Source organism: Tiliqua scincoides, chromosome 13 (genome assembly GCF_035046505.1).
Source record: "Tiliqua scincoides isolate rTilSci1 chromosome 13, rTilSci1.hap2, whole genome shotgun sequence".
In the NCBI taxonomy this organism is placed as follows: domain Eukaryota; kingdom Metazoa; phylum Chordata; class Lepidosauria; order Squamata; family Scincidae; genus Tiliqua; species Tiliqua scincoides.
The window spans coordinates 13,489,006-13,503,069 of NC_089833.1; the positions used below are offsets into that span (position 1 = coordinate 13,489,006).

Here is a 14,064-nt window from a genome sequence, read left to right on the forward strand (position 1 = left end):
TAAAATATTTAAACACAGGTGACAAGTGGGGATGGGGATAAATAACAATGTGGACTAGCGGCTTTGGCAGTCTTAAGAGCACAGGGAGGAAAGTGGTGTGGCTTCTGCCCATGTACTTCAGAAGCTCCAGTATCTCTGTGCAACTCACTGGGAGTCAGACCGGGGGGTGTCAAACTACTTTCATACAGTGGGTCGAACAGCATTCATGACACTTGTTGAGGGCTGAAAGTGACATCCTTAAGCAGGAAGTGATGCCATTAAACAGGCGACAGCCAGAAATAAGCATTTTTGCTCTCACCAGAAACTCACTAGCTGCAAATAAAGGGAGAGAAAATGTGCAAATACTGTTCATATTTTCAAGATACGAGAAAGAGCCCAATTATTATGCTGAGGGAAACCAATTATAATGGTGGGGTGGGGGATAAATTGCTTCCAGGGGCCGCATTCGGCCTGTGGGCCTTACACCTGACACCCCGGTCTAGACTTGACATGACAGCTGCCAGCAGTTCCCATGTTTATATCATGGCTTCCTTTCTTCACAGAGTCTGAGGCAGCACCCACATGGGTTCTATGGCAACTTGACTGCACCCAGACTTGCTAAAAGCTTCAGCCAGGTGGCTCCATCATGCCTGCAGTTAACTGGTGCACTACTGGTTTTTATTCTGTTTTCCAATCTGCACTTAAAATAAAAAAGCATTGTGTTGCTGCTGCAGCTTTCATGTTTCTGATTTATCACCTTGATCCTAAATCAGAAGCGGGTTTGAAAAACAAGCTTGTTAACTAAACAGCTACCTGTAAGAAGGCCACTAACATTCGCAACACCCACCATCTCCCTCCTGCAAAGGCTGCCATCTTGCCGTGGGAGCAGCCACAAGAAAACAGGAAAGATGGCACAGCCGTAATGCAGAACACAGGCCCAAGCGGTGAAGCCATAGAATAGTTTGATGTGATGCAGTCAGGGCAGGCCTCGGGTAGCCAAATGTGCGGTCTGTTCCTCCTCCTCCTGGAGGCTTTGAGGCAAAGAGATGGAGGAGAAAGACTAACTCTGGGGGAGGGGAATGCACTTGGCCTCCACGCTCAGGATTCAGGCCACCACACTTCTCCCACTCAATCCACCCCATCAATGATTTCATTTACGTCACATCCATTTTCATTATCTGACTTGATGGTTTTAGGGGATAACAGCACCCCAGTGTATCACTCATCTGGGAAGGGATGTGATGTCAAAATTTCCCAGAGTCAAAATTTCAGCAAAGGAGCTGATTACAGGCCACGAGAGACAATCCAAGAAAAAAAAAAAGTGGCTCTCTTTTCTGCTGGTGTTTTATTTTTTTATTTATTTTTTTCCATTTGTCATCCAGTCCTTCCTTTTGAAAACAGGAAAGGGAAAACATGGAGCTTGCTTTTAACACAGAAATGAAAAGCACTGGCCTGCCTCGTTTCAGAACTTCAGTACCAGAATGCATTTATTGACCCTGAAAGCACTTGCAAAAAACAACTAGTTGCTGAGCTGGGGTGGAGAAGGGTAGAAGAGAAGCACTCTGCGCATGTTCAGTAGTGGTGACTGCAAATCTAAAGTTGTGTCCATGCCTTTGAAAACCGAACAGGTTCCAGGCCTCATCCCTTGGGGAGGCCCCCCCCATCCACCTTGCTCACCTGTTCAAAAAGGCAATTGTTGATCAAAGACTTTAGTACAAGGGATCTGTTACTGTTTCTGCAAAGCATGGAAAGGGGAGAGGGAAAAGGACTCCAAGAAGGAACAGCAAGATGTTTTCAGCCTAGAAAACCGAAGTACACAAGACAACAAGACAGCTATTGTTGTAGGCAATGCGAAAAGAGAAAGATCAAAGTAGCTCTCTAAGTGGGAGAAGATAAGAGAAAGGGAATTATCCTAAACCTGCCCCTCTCCTGCAATCTCTATTCCTGTGATGATGAACCCGCCGTTTCAGGCTGAGGCCTTCAAATGGCATCAGCCACGGTTTGGAACAGGGGTGTCCAAAGTGTTTGGCAGGAGGGCCACATCGTCTCTCTGACACTGTGTCGTGGGCCGAGGGAAAAATAATTAATTTACATTTAAAATTTGAATAAATTTGCACAAGTTTACATAAATGAATATATTAAAGATGAACTTATATGAATGAATGAAGGTCTTGCAATAGCTCAAGGCCTATAAAAGGCCTTGCACAAAGCAAGGCTGGCCTTTCCTTCGCTGCTGCTATTGCATCACAGACGTGAGACAACAAGCAGTGGAGGGAGCCCTCATTCCACAGCTCACGTGAGAGGTCAAACAATCACCCTCACGCTGAGAGCAGTTGCGTCGGGCCAGTGTGGGCTCCAACAAATCTCTGGAGGGCCAGAGGCTCATTGGAGACTGGGGCCTCCCTGAGGGCCACATTGAGAGGCCTTGAGGGCCGCAAGTGGCCCCAGGGCCGGGGTTTGGGCACTCCTGGTTTGGAAGACAGAGGAGCAATTTAAAGCAATTTGACTGTAGCGAGTACAGAAAGGGATGGAGTCAGCTCAAGACAATTCTGGCCCAGTTTTGGTGGCATTACAGAACCAGATTTCTTCACCATAGCATATGGTTTTCAGACTTAGTGAAGCCACACTGGGTGTGGAGATGCTGGGGCCAGTGCCCCAGAAGGGTCCACTTCCCACCCCCAAGACCACCTCCGTGCCCAAAGGCTTCACAAAGGGGTGGCCAAACCACAGTCTTGGCTGAGAGATTTGTCCCAAACGTCCCTTACAGTGTTTCCAAAACTGTGGGTCAGGACCTGATTGTTGATTGGTTGTGAAACTGACAAAGAAAATATATTGAGCCCTAAGGAAAGTGAATCTGAGCAGCAGGTGTTTGTTTATTCACAAGCGGGCAAATGTGCCCCAGTCCACTTCAAAGGGCAGGCCAAGAGGAATGCAACGCCACTGGAATGGTCCTGATCCAATGAACGCAGGCCCCAAAACACACGCGAGAAGGAGCTGGCCCCTCTCCAAGCTGATAAGGAAAATGTACTGAGCCCTATGGAAAGTTAAATTGAGCCACATAGGCACATTTACTCACAAGTAGTCAAACATGCACTGGCTCTTTACAAAGACCAGGTAAAGGGGAATGCAAGGCCACCATAATGGTCCCGATTTGGTGAACGTGGAGCTCAACAAACACTCCAAATACAAATTAAGGTTTGAGCAGCTGTAAGATGAAACTTTTTTTTTTAAAGTGTTGTAAAACTAGGTGACTCCCAATAGAGCAGTGGTTCCTAAACGTTTTCGACTGGCAGCTCCCTTGACCTACTGGGCCACTGGCCACGGCTCCCCATTAGGGCTACAATCCTTTACACGATATACAGTGGAGAGTTTTCTGTGAGTTTTTTTTTCCCCACTGCTTTCCTGGCTGGTTTCCACGGCTCCCTGGGGAGCCATGGCTCACCGTTTGGGAACCACAGCAATAGTTGTTTTAAAAAGTGGGTTCCAAAGCTAAAATGTTTGGAAACTACTGTCCTCCTCCATAAAGATCAGCCCTACCATGAGCCTTGGGAGGGGTCCACCCACATGGGAGGCAGTTATGGGGGGGGGGTGATTTGTCAAGGACACCCGAAATCTGGCACTGGGTCCTTTGCATGCTACAAAAGCTCTCTCAGGTCTAAACTGTCATGCTTTTCCACCAAGTCTTCCTGGGGAAAGTGCATTGAAACCACCCCACTGCACACACGAACAGGGTCTCTCCTTAGGCAATTGATGACAAGTAGCCTGAGGACAGCTCAGAAACTGGCACTGTGCGAGAAGCAGACCTTGAAGGAACTTGCAGAAAGAGAGTTTGGCTGGGCAGAGAGCAGAGGCTGCCCAACACCACGAAGCAAGTTCTGTTCAGACTTCGTCTCCTTTTCTTCATGGAAACAAACAAAATCAGCATCCTACTTTACAGGCAGACGGAACACTTTGGAAAGAAGCATCCCCACCCCCAAGAATACAGGGGAGGGGGAAAGAAGAAAGGGCTGCACAAACAAGTTGGGCAGGCCCAAGGGGCTACAAAAGCAGACCCTGCTGATTCAGGCTCCGAAACACGAACTGGGCAGCTGCCCCGCTCAAGAAAGTCCGTTGGGCCCAATGAATTACTGTACTAAGAGTGAAAGGGAGAGAGAAACGGTTCTCACAGCCGTCATTTAAATCTTTTGGTTTCTATTTTGGTTAGAAATAAAGGGGGGCGGAGGGACAGAGCCTCTGGTCTTTATGCTAATCAGGAATCGAAGGTGCGCACACAAAAAAATCTGGAAGCTATTAAGAGGGTTTGGCTTGCCAGGAGAAGCCGGCTGGTAGGGACATTTTCAGAATCAATTTTTAAATCTTCAAAAGGAGAAGCTAAAATCGCCCCGATGACTTGGAAACCTCCAGAGGGCAGAAAAAGACAGGCTGGACCAACTTAGAGGGTCAAAGGCCATTCGGAATCCCTGTCAAACGGTTCATTTTTGGTGCCAGGCTCAGCAGTGACCACAACCGATCAATCATGATTGTGGAGCAAAGCTTCCTGACAAGGCCTTGAAAGAGAGGTGCTGGGACATCATTTTTGTGGTAGCGGTGGGGTGGGGGGCCTCTACGGTGAAATCTGGACATTCACCAGAACCCAGATTTTTCAAAGTTAAGTGCACTCTCAATGCAGTCCCATCAATGGAAATGGAACTCTTCTCGTTAATTAGTCAACTAAAAGCTTGGTTGATTCATTTAACTTCCAGTTACTTATGGGACCTGGATGGAATGCCTCTTTCTGCCTCTGGATGTGGGACGGGGAGACATGAAAACCAAACTGCATAAAACTTTGGCTAATGCTGCAAAGGTCAGCTCTGATTGTCACTTGGAAGCCAACCCACATCTCCAGATTCTCGGGAATCTTTTCCCGAGACCTCCGTGCCCCCAAACTGGCAATTGGAATCCCGATGTGGCCCCCCAACTGATCTTTTGTCCATAGCCAGGCCTTATTTTTCCAAGTTGGCCCCTGCCCTCCCTTATTTATATTTCTGCCCAAGGACTGTGTTTGCTTTCTTAACTCTTGCCAGAGAGAAACCAAGCCCTTCCAGTCCCATTTCACCCTGGTCAGCCTTCCCTAGCGGTTGCAGGTCCCTGGCTGCTCACAATGGAAACATAATTCTGGGCACCGTTTTGGGACCAATCTCACAACCCCTTACCTGCCCTCAACCACACAGCTGTAGAAAACTGGAGGTCAAGAAGGTCTTTCCTTTTTAAAAGACTTACTTCTTCAAGTTTTGCTCAAGAGCAGGTTCCAAAATAATCTCCAACCTGTCCAGGCAAGCATCACTCTCTGAGAAATCAGCACCAAATACAGTTTTCGTTTTAAGTCTAATAAGCAAGTCGAGAAGGAAGGTCAAGGGGGTGGGAATTTAACAACCAAGATTTGAGTGGGTGGGTATGGCAGGTGGGCTTATGTGCTGCAGAGTCTGTTGTGGGTGCAGCTGAAAAAGTGGCAAACACAAATGAAGTTGATGCTGCAGAGCCCCTACTATGGAGAGGCTAAACCACCTGGAGATTTTTTGGCTTAGGGGAAAAAAAACATGATCAAGGAGAAACACAGTAAGATGTGACCTGTGGAAGTTCTTTATCTGGCCCTTGGGTTCTCCCAGCACCATCATCAGCTGCTCTCAGGTGCTGAGGTGTCACTATTGAAAGGGTGGCCCGTATGATAATTGGCTCTCCAATATCTTGAACACAGGAGCAACATTTGCATATATTCTCTTCTGTCATTTGCAGCTCATGAGTTCTCAAGTGAGAAGAAAAAAAGTGGTTATTATTTCTGGTCATGACCTGCTTAATGACATCACTTCCTGCTCAATGACATCACATCATCAGAAATCATGAGTGCTCTTCAGCCCACTGTATGAAACAAGTTTGACACCCTTGTAGTAAGAGGTTTATAAGAGTGAGGCATCATGTGAAGAGCTATCACCCTCTTTAGCCATAATGCTAGAACTTGAATCACCTCCAATGACCAGTTGCTGGAGAAGGCTACTGGCTCCATAGCTTCCTCCTGGGCTTCCCAAAGGCACTAGCTGCTGTGGAAGACAGGACGCTGAATTAGACGGGCCTTTGGTCCAATCCAACAGGCTGTCCTTGCGAGTTGATGCATGTATAAGTACATCAGAAGAGCCCTGCTGGACCAGGCCAAAGGCCCATCCAGTCCAGCTTCCTGCCTCTCACTATGGCCCACCAGATGCCTCTGTGTGCACACAGGAGAACAACAGGCTTGCATCCTGGTACCACTCCCTTGCACCTGGCATTCTGAGTAGGCATTCACCCACTTCCAAAACCAGGAAGTTGCACAAACTTATCGTGGTTTGCAACCTGTGGTGAATTTTTCTTCTAGAAATCTGTCCAATCCACTTTTAAAGAGATCTAGGCCAGATGCCATCACCACATCCTGTGGTAAGGAGTTCCACAGACTAATTACACACCAGGCTGTTAGCGATGGTTGGTACACCCAGAGACAAAGCAAAAGGTTGGTACACCCTTCCCTGCAACAGCATCTGTGCAAAAGTCTCCTAGCAGTGAAATTATCTAATGGAACCTCCTCATTCAGGAGCAATGTACCTTTGAATACCCAGTCCTCTGAACTTGACTACTGCATTCCAAGCGAGCAGCTCTGCCAGGCAAGAGGAGCTGAAGAACCAAAGCCAACAACAGAGCCCTGTATTAAACATACAACAGCTGCACTGCATCCTACGTATTCTCTAGGGCTGCAGGGAGGGCTGTAAGAGCTGTGTAAGCAGCTGACACACAGCTGCACTGTGCTTCATTCTTCGAAATGCAAAGGGAGGGTGCAATTTGAGAGATATGCATGACCAGAAAGGGGAAAGAGACACCACATTTGCAAAAATCAGATTGCACACTTTGGTTTTTGGTTGTTTTTTTTGTTTAATGCTGAGTCTGGATTTTCTTGGCACAGGACGATCACACACATAGTTTCACAGTTGCAGCTCAGCCCTGCTCAGCCCTGGAGCCTCTGCTGTCAGGAAGCCCTTTTCAAGTCACCGTAGCCTGCTACAGAAAAGCCCCCCTCCCCGTGGCATGTCCTCCAGGGACCCACCCTAAAAATGTGCAGCTGGACCAACATGGGAACTGGCACTGGGAGAACATTCGGTGGCGATTATGCGAGAGCTGGGTGGGCGCTCTCTCCCCCCCCCGCGCATTCCGAGCGGAGGCCAGCATTTTCATTAACAGCCGACCCCCAGCGCTGGAGCAGATGTGACCCCTGCAACAGGAGAGCAGCCTGGAGGTCACTGGCACGAGAGCTCCTCGGCCAAGTTCCCCTGATCAACACAAGTCATTAAGCAGCAGAATCTAACGAGCAATCTCAACACACAACAAGCCATGTCAGTCTTCTCCTGAGTATACAGAGAAAAAGTGGGACGGCTTTTTTTTTTTTTTTTTAACAGTGCCCCAGTTTTGCTTGCTTTCTAAACTGGTTGCCCCCCACCCACTCCCACAGCACCCATTCCTCAACCCACGCCACCCATTTTTCATTTTAAAATATCAGATCCACAGCACACAACTAATCTGTAAGTTGGGAGTCACTGGGGAGATCTCTGGGTTCAGCAACTAAAAGGCTATCCTCGTACCACTGAGGTCTCCTTCACCAGTTGCTTCCTTTGACTCCTGAAACCCACCATTGAGAAGGGCAACACAAGTCCCATCAAGGAAGCCCCAAGCACACAGTTTTTTTAAAAAGGTCCAGTGCTGGAAAAACGTAACACCCCAACTGCAATTTGGTCCTGCTATTGGGGGGGGTGGGGGAAAACAGCCAAGTATTGCTAGCTTGGATTCAGAGTAGGAGAGTGGCTCTTAAAAACACCCAACATTGACAACTGTCTGGATGAGAGCAAATGAAAGAGGAAGATCTGACCAGGCAATCTAAGCAGAGAGGGCTCTCCCATTCAGGCCCTGCTCGTAATCTTCCTAGGAGCCACACAATTATGGAAACAGAACTTATCTAGTCCAGCATCCTTAAGAAGAGTCCTGCCGGCTCAGCTCATGTTCTTAAGGCTCTCTGTGACATCACAGCAGCTAAGCAAATCACAGCCTGAGCATTAGCACTGGGTCCTCCCACCCCTCAGAAGGCATTTCAAATCTATGGTTGAGTAGAGGATGGACATATGCCACAAGGCGGCAGAGCAGGCTGGCCAAATGTCTCCATAAAGTGGGGCACTTCAGTGATGGGGACAGTCACACCACTGCCCCAGACATCCCCTGAGCCAGCGTAACAAGGCAGCAGAAGGTCCAGTTCACAAACTTTACAGGTTCACCCCTTAGGCCCCACCAAATGGGGGGAGTCTCCCCATGGAACACTCCCATGCTGATTTTCTGCTCGATTTAACATTACAAATTGTGTTTTTGCCTGTTTTAATTGTCTACTGATTGCTTTTATATTTGCGGATGGTTGTTGGTTCCACTCCCCCCCCCCAGCCCATTCTTCAGTAATCCACTTTGGGCCAAAGGAAAAGTTACAGATATGAACTTTGGAAGCAGAAAATATTAGGCAGAACCGTCAAAATGCCAACTGAATGGCAGGAATGCATACAGAGGCACCGTGTCCGTGGTTGTTGCTGTCTCTGTGCTTTCCCACAGTCTTTAGGCCTTTGTCTGAAGGCCTGGAAAAAGAACAGCAGTCTTTCCCCTTCCCCTTGCTGCAAGCTCTGTTGGTTGCTCAGCATGCAAACAGGTGTGAGAAGAGAGCAGAATAATTGTTCCCCAGAACTGATCAGACTGTTTCCCCGACTCTGATTCTAAGTGGGGGAGAGGAAGGGTCCGATGGCCCACGCCAGCAAAATGGTGCAAAGGGCAAAACTGGTGCTCACACTAGCAACATGAATGGTACAGGGGGGAAGTTCTTCGAGAAGATGCACCAAACACACGTAAGTGTTTGTAATTTGCATCGTGTGGATTTTCGGTGTAGAATCTGGATGGGGTGGGATTTGGGGGTGGAGTGTAGGTTCCCACACTGACTCCTTAACTTTTTCTCTGCCACAATGGCAGCCTCTTTCCACAGAAACCCACCTTGGAGCATTCCACAGTTACCCAGATGGAGCTGCAGAACCATTACTCAGCATTCACCTGGCCTGTGCCATGAACAAATTTATTCCTTCCTCTCCCAGGGAACTTTTTTTTTAAAAGTCTACAGAGGAGGGATCAGCACGTCCCAACCCACCTCCCAGCCACAGGCATCTGAAGGTCATCCATCTCCTTAGAGAACTGTCTGCGCCGCAGTTGGCGGGGGGTAGAGAATGTTGTTTTGGGGGCAGGCATGAGTAACTAAATCCTAAGCGAGGAGGAGGGATCACTCTGTTCTTCAGGACATGTGTGTGCTAACAGATTTGGGCCTTGATGCAGGACTGTCTGTTCTGCAGATACAATTCCCCACAGGTTAGGTTGAGGACACCCAGCAGCGGAGAGACAGATATTACACCAGTTGTAAGGACTGTCTGATTCCTCTCCCCCAACTCCAAAACTCTGAGCGCAACAAATAAAAAGCTGCTTTGTCCCAGGACACAGTATCTGTCCACTCCCCCTTGCAAATCCCACAGAGAAATTCTGGCATGGTTTCTACCCGGTTAGGGCAGTGGCTTAAAAGAGCCACAGGAAACACAAGCATAGAGCCAACAGGTTAAGGTTTCCCCTGCACAGTCTATCCGACTCTGGGGGGTGGTGCTCATCTCCGTCTCAAAGCTGAGGGAGCCAGTGTTGTCCGAAGACATCTTCCGTGGACAGGTGGCCAGCATGACTACACGCTGAAGCGCATGGAACACTGTCACAACCAACACACACCATCAAATTAGAGCAAAACAGTAACATATCATTCCAATGCTATCGTGTTGAAAAAGACACTAGCATCATGAGCAGAAAAATTCATCAGCCTCAAATTCCCAGATCCTAAAAATGAAGGATGGGAACCGCTTTCAATGCACATCTAGCTGCACAGCCAGGTTGCAGATGGCGCCTGGGCTGGGGCCAAAACAGGGGATGATTCCTCCCAATAGTAACATTTAAGTCATCTAATGAAATTGATCAGCAGGAGATTCAGAAGAGCCAAGAGCGAAAGCATTCGACAGACACAATCAAATGCTCCCTGAGATGCAGCAACAGTCACTAGCTTGGGTGGCTAGTGGTTTTCAAGGGTGGTTAGCAGGGGTGTTTGAAAATGGTCTTAATTTTTCACAGAAAGTGGGGTTGCGTGTTTTTATTCCAAGTTTTCATCCCAAATCCTCATTATTATTAATTTAAATGCTTTAATAGTGTACTAGGTAAGTGATATAGTATCAGCAGATGCCGCCACTGCATTACTTCTAACGAAAAGTAATCTGCTTTAATTTCTGGAAAACATTTTATGCTGTGTTTTGTGTTTGAATGTGTTTTTAACAAAAACAAACACCTCTAGTGATTCGAGACAATCCTTTTTTTTTTAACACCTACTTGGTACATAAAGATAAAGTGATATCACTTTTGCACCTCTATGTGCAAGTACCATGAGATCTGAGCCAATGTACCACCAATACACAGTTGGCTCTCAGCTTCTCTCCAGCACCCACGTGACAAACTGCTACCTGGACAAGGACAACTAAACTGAAGTTCAATCCTAACAGGGCATCAGCTCTGGTCGGACTCTCCTCCTTGCCACCTTCCCAATCATGCCATTGGTTCTGCATAAATCTATAACCCAACCAATTCAACAAAGATTATATAACAGTTAACCACTATCAACTAAAATGGCATATGGGTTAAAAAACAAAAGATGCCAACTTGATGGATGCATGTGTCAGAAGAGGCATTTCCTGTTACAAATAGAGAATGCCTCTTCCAGAGAGCAGTTGTCACCAGCAATTTTTAGAAGCACTTAAAAAAAAATACATATGTATCCCTTGAATCTATTGCTCAGTTATTCAAGGCATCTTCAAGCCAATGATGCGCTTCTTAACCAATTTTCTATTGCTTTGTGCACAGGTAACCCCAGAGATTAAAAAAAAACACAAATACAAGACATTCATTTGCCTCTCGCTTGCTTCCCAGCTGCTACCTCTTTCCAGTTTTTCCCCTCAAACTCCTGCCAGCCTGGGCAGTAGCTGGAAGGACTGTGGCTTGACCTCTGTGCCCTTCATGTTACACGCAGAGCAGAGCTGTTTTCCCAGCACTGCAGCAAAGAAAGAGCATCTTGGGCTGTTGTGAGCACTTCCAGCCAGTAAAATCATACGCCCACTTCCTCTTCTGCCTGATTCCCTTCCAACAGCTCCAGCACGGGACCTTTCCATACGTGTGGGGCAAGAGAGAGATGGTGAGCCAGGAAGTTGGGTTCTGCTGGGAACTCTCAACAGTTTGGCGAGAAAACCCAACACAAACCAGACACCGCGAACAAGGAGCCTGGCCAAACAGCCTGCACTCTCTTTGCCACGCACACCCCCCTTATGCTTGTCCTTGGTTTACACCAGTCCCAGGGACCCACCCCTCCTCCTCTCCTCTAGGCCAGCTGCCCCAGACCGGGCAACCCCACTGTCTTGCAACAGGGGTTGCTTGCCTCTGGCTCTTCCCAGTCCACTGCCTCTTCCCAGCCATCTTGGTCCTGGGCCTTCCCCTGCTCCTGTCGTTCCAACCTGTCACGGAGCCCTCTTCTTAAAATGTCACGTCAGGAAATATTATTCCAGCACGAGCAGCTGGGTTGCTGGGAGACGGGACAGAGAAAATTTACGGCACTCCAGCCTAGATTATTAAAGAGGATTTGGGAGAAGATCCAGCGGTAACAAAAGGGACTGTTTTGAGGGGTTGTTTTCATAGGCAGCCAAAAAGCAGTGTTCTCTCTCTCTCTCACTGGAAAAACAGTGAAAAGCAGAAAGAAAGAGGGACGAACCACAAATGCACGCCCACTCCCATGGCACTCGTATGTATGCTCATGAAAAGCCAAAAGGGTAGCCTTTCCTATTACAGCAGCCATGCATGTAAGCCTCCCCAAAGTGACTAGCCAGCCCACCCGCAACGCGCCAACATAAATCATTTGCGGCTCGTCCACAGCCTGGCACGGCAAAAGAAGAGACTCTTTCAAAGCACTTTGCGCACAGCGGCTCAGCAGTCCTCACGACCACCTTGCGAGGTGGGCCGGCTCCGTACTGTTATTGTCACACCCCTTCCACATGAAAGATGGAAAAATAGGCCTTCTTGGTTCCAGCTCCTGGTGGCAGGCCAGGTCTCGTCACGAGTGCCAGCAGCAATGCCAAAGGGCGGTATCTCAAATTTTAACCAACAGGCACCTTGGGCATGTGCTTTGGCACAAGAAAGGTAGGATATTAATTTTTCAGATAAATAAAGAAATCAGTTGATCGTCCGCTCTGAGGACAGGCTTCAGAGAAATCTTGAAGCAGCAAAAACCCCTCTCCTTGAGAAGCAGCATTTCCAAAGACCAAAGATCCAGTCTTTCCTTTGCTCACGGGGTCCCAGAGAGTGGGTCAGTAGGGTCCTTTTCTCCTGCCCTGCATGTCCCCAACCCCTTGTGATGGCACTGAGGACCTGGGGAGTCGCTTTGTGCGACCAACGGGGGGGGGGGGAAGAGGTGAAGTGGAGAGAAGTGAAGAGAGAATGTAGGACGCCAGACAGCCAGGTTGGTGTAGTGGTTTGGGAGTCGGATTTAAACCTGGATGATCCAGGTTCAAATCCCTGCTCAACCATGAAGCTCCCTGGGTGACCTTGGGCCAGTCACCATCTCTCAACCTCACAGGGTTGTTGGGATGACAAAGAGGAGGGAAGGAACCATGTACCACCCTTGGAGGAAAGGCAGCATAAAAAAGGTGAAAAAAGTGATGTGTGGATTTTACTGGCCACCTGCTGAAGCCTGTACCCAACTTGCCAGTGGCTATAAAGAAAGACCGAGGCCTAAAGTGGGCAACCTGAGTCTGGACTGTACCACTTGGAGTGCAGGTAGGAGCTCACATAAGCCTCCTCTGCACCAAAAAAACAAATCCCACCACCTGGAAAATGAGCTGTCAGAGAGAAGAGTTCCAGCCTAGACTTCTCACTGCTGGACTTGCTTTTTATGCCTATTTTTTATTTCACAGAAGAGCTTTCAGCCACATGAGACCTCACCTACAGCATGAAGTGGTACAGCCCAGACATGGTTTTACCACCTCAGCAAGAACTAGGTTTGCGAGATCATGCTTCAGATTCACCCCCCCCACCCAGAGGCATCCTCTGAGCTGCCCAATCCTAACTGCAAAGTACCTCATTAGTACATCAACACCACCCAATAAGAACACACAACACACATTCCCTTCCACAAGAAAACACTCCTGCCAGAAGTGATTCGGTGGAGAGGGGGAAATGACAGACTTGACGGAATTCTCCCTGAGAAACTGAACAAACTCTTTTTTTTTTCCTTACAGGCTACAGGCCCCACTTCCGGCCAGAGCTCACAGCTGCACAGGGGAATGCAACTCCACGCTGGTCTAGTCCTTCCCTCCTGGGCACTGCAAGCAGAAAATGCTTGGCTGTCAGGAACAGCAGGAGAACTGTAGTTCTCACAGAAATAAAAAACAATCCTCTATCGTGGGGTGGGGTGGGGGGTTTGGTGAACAAAAGAAGCCAGAGAACCTGGGAGGACATGACTGCACCTTGAAAATAATCATGAATTCCTGAGGAAAACACACGGTCTGTGGCGAAACGAAACTCCCCAGGAAAGGAAAAATGGAGAACAGAAACTGCTCAAGCAACTATAAGAAACTAAGGCAAGGGAGGGACCTCTGAGCAGTCACCCACAGTACTCCGGGAAGAACCACGTGGGGAGGGGCTCGTGCTGCCCACCCCAACTCAGACCTCATGTGGGACGCCAGCCAGGGAGAAGCAGTGTCTGCACACCCCCTTCCAGGTTCTAGAAACTTCCACCCTTGGACCAGTTAGGAGACTGCCCCAAAGCTTGAGACGGAGAAGTGGCGCCACATCCTCAGACAGACACGGACTCCTTCAAATCCTGAGCGAAAACCCACTGAAAGCAGGCACGTCTGTCAACCAACGGCTCTTCCATGCCTTGGCCTCAAT

General features: G+C 48.3%; 1 protein-coding gene across 3 annotated transcripts in view; it reads right to left on the reverse strand.

The window, feature by feature from the left end:
• Positions 1–14,064, reverse strand: part of MPRIP (myosin phosphatase Rho interacting protein) — a 114,306-nt gene that overhangs the window by 81,246 nt on the left and 18,996 nt on the right. The window lies entirely within an intron of this gene.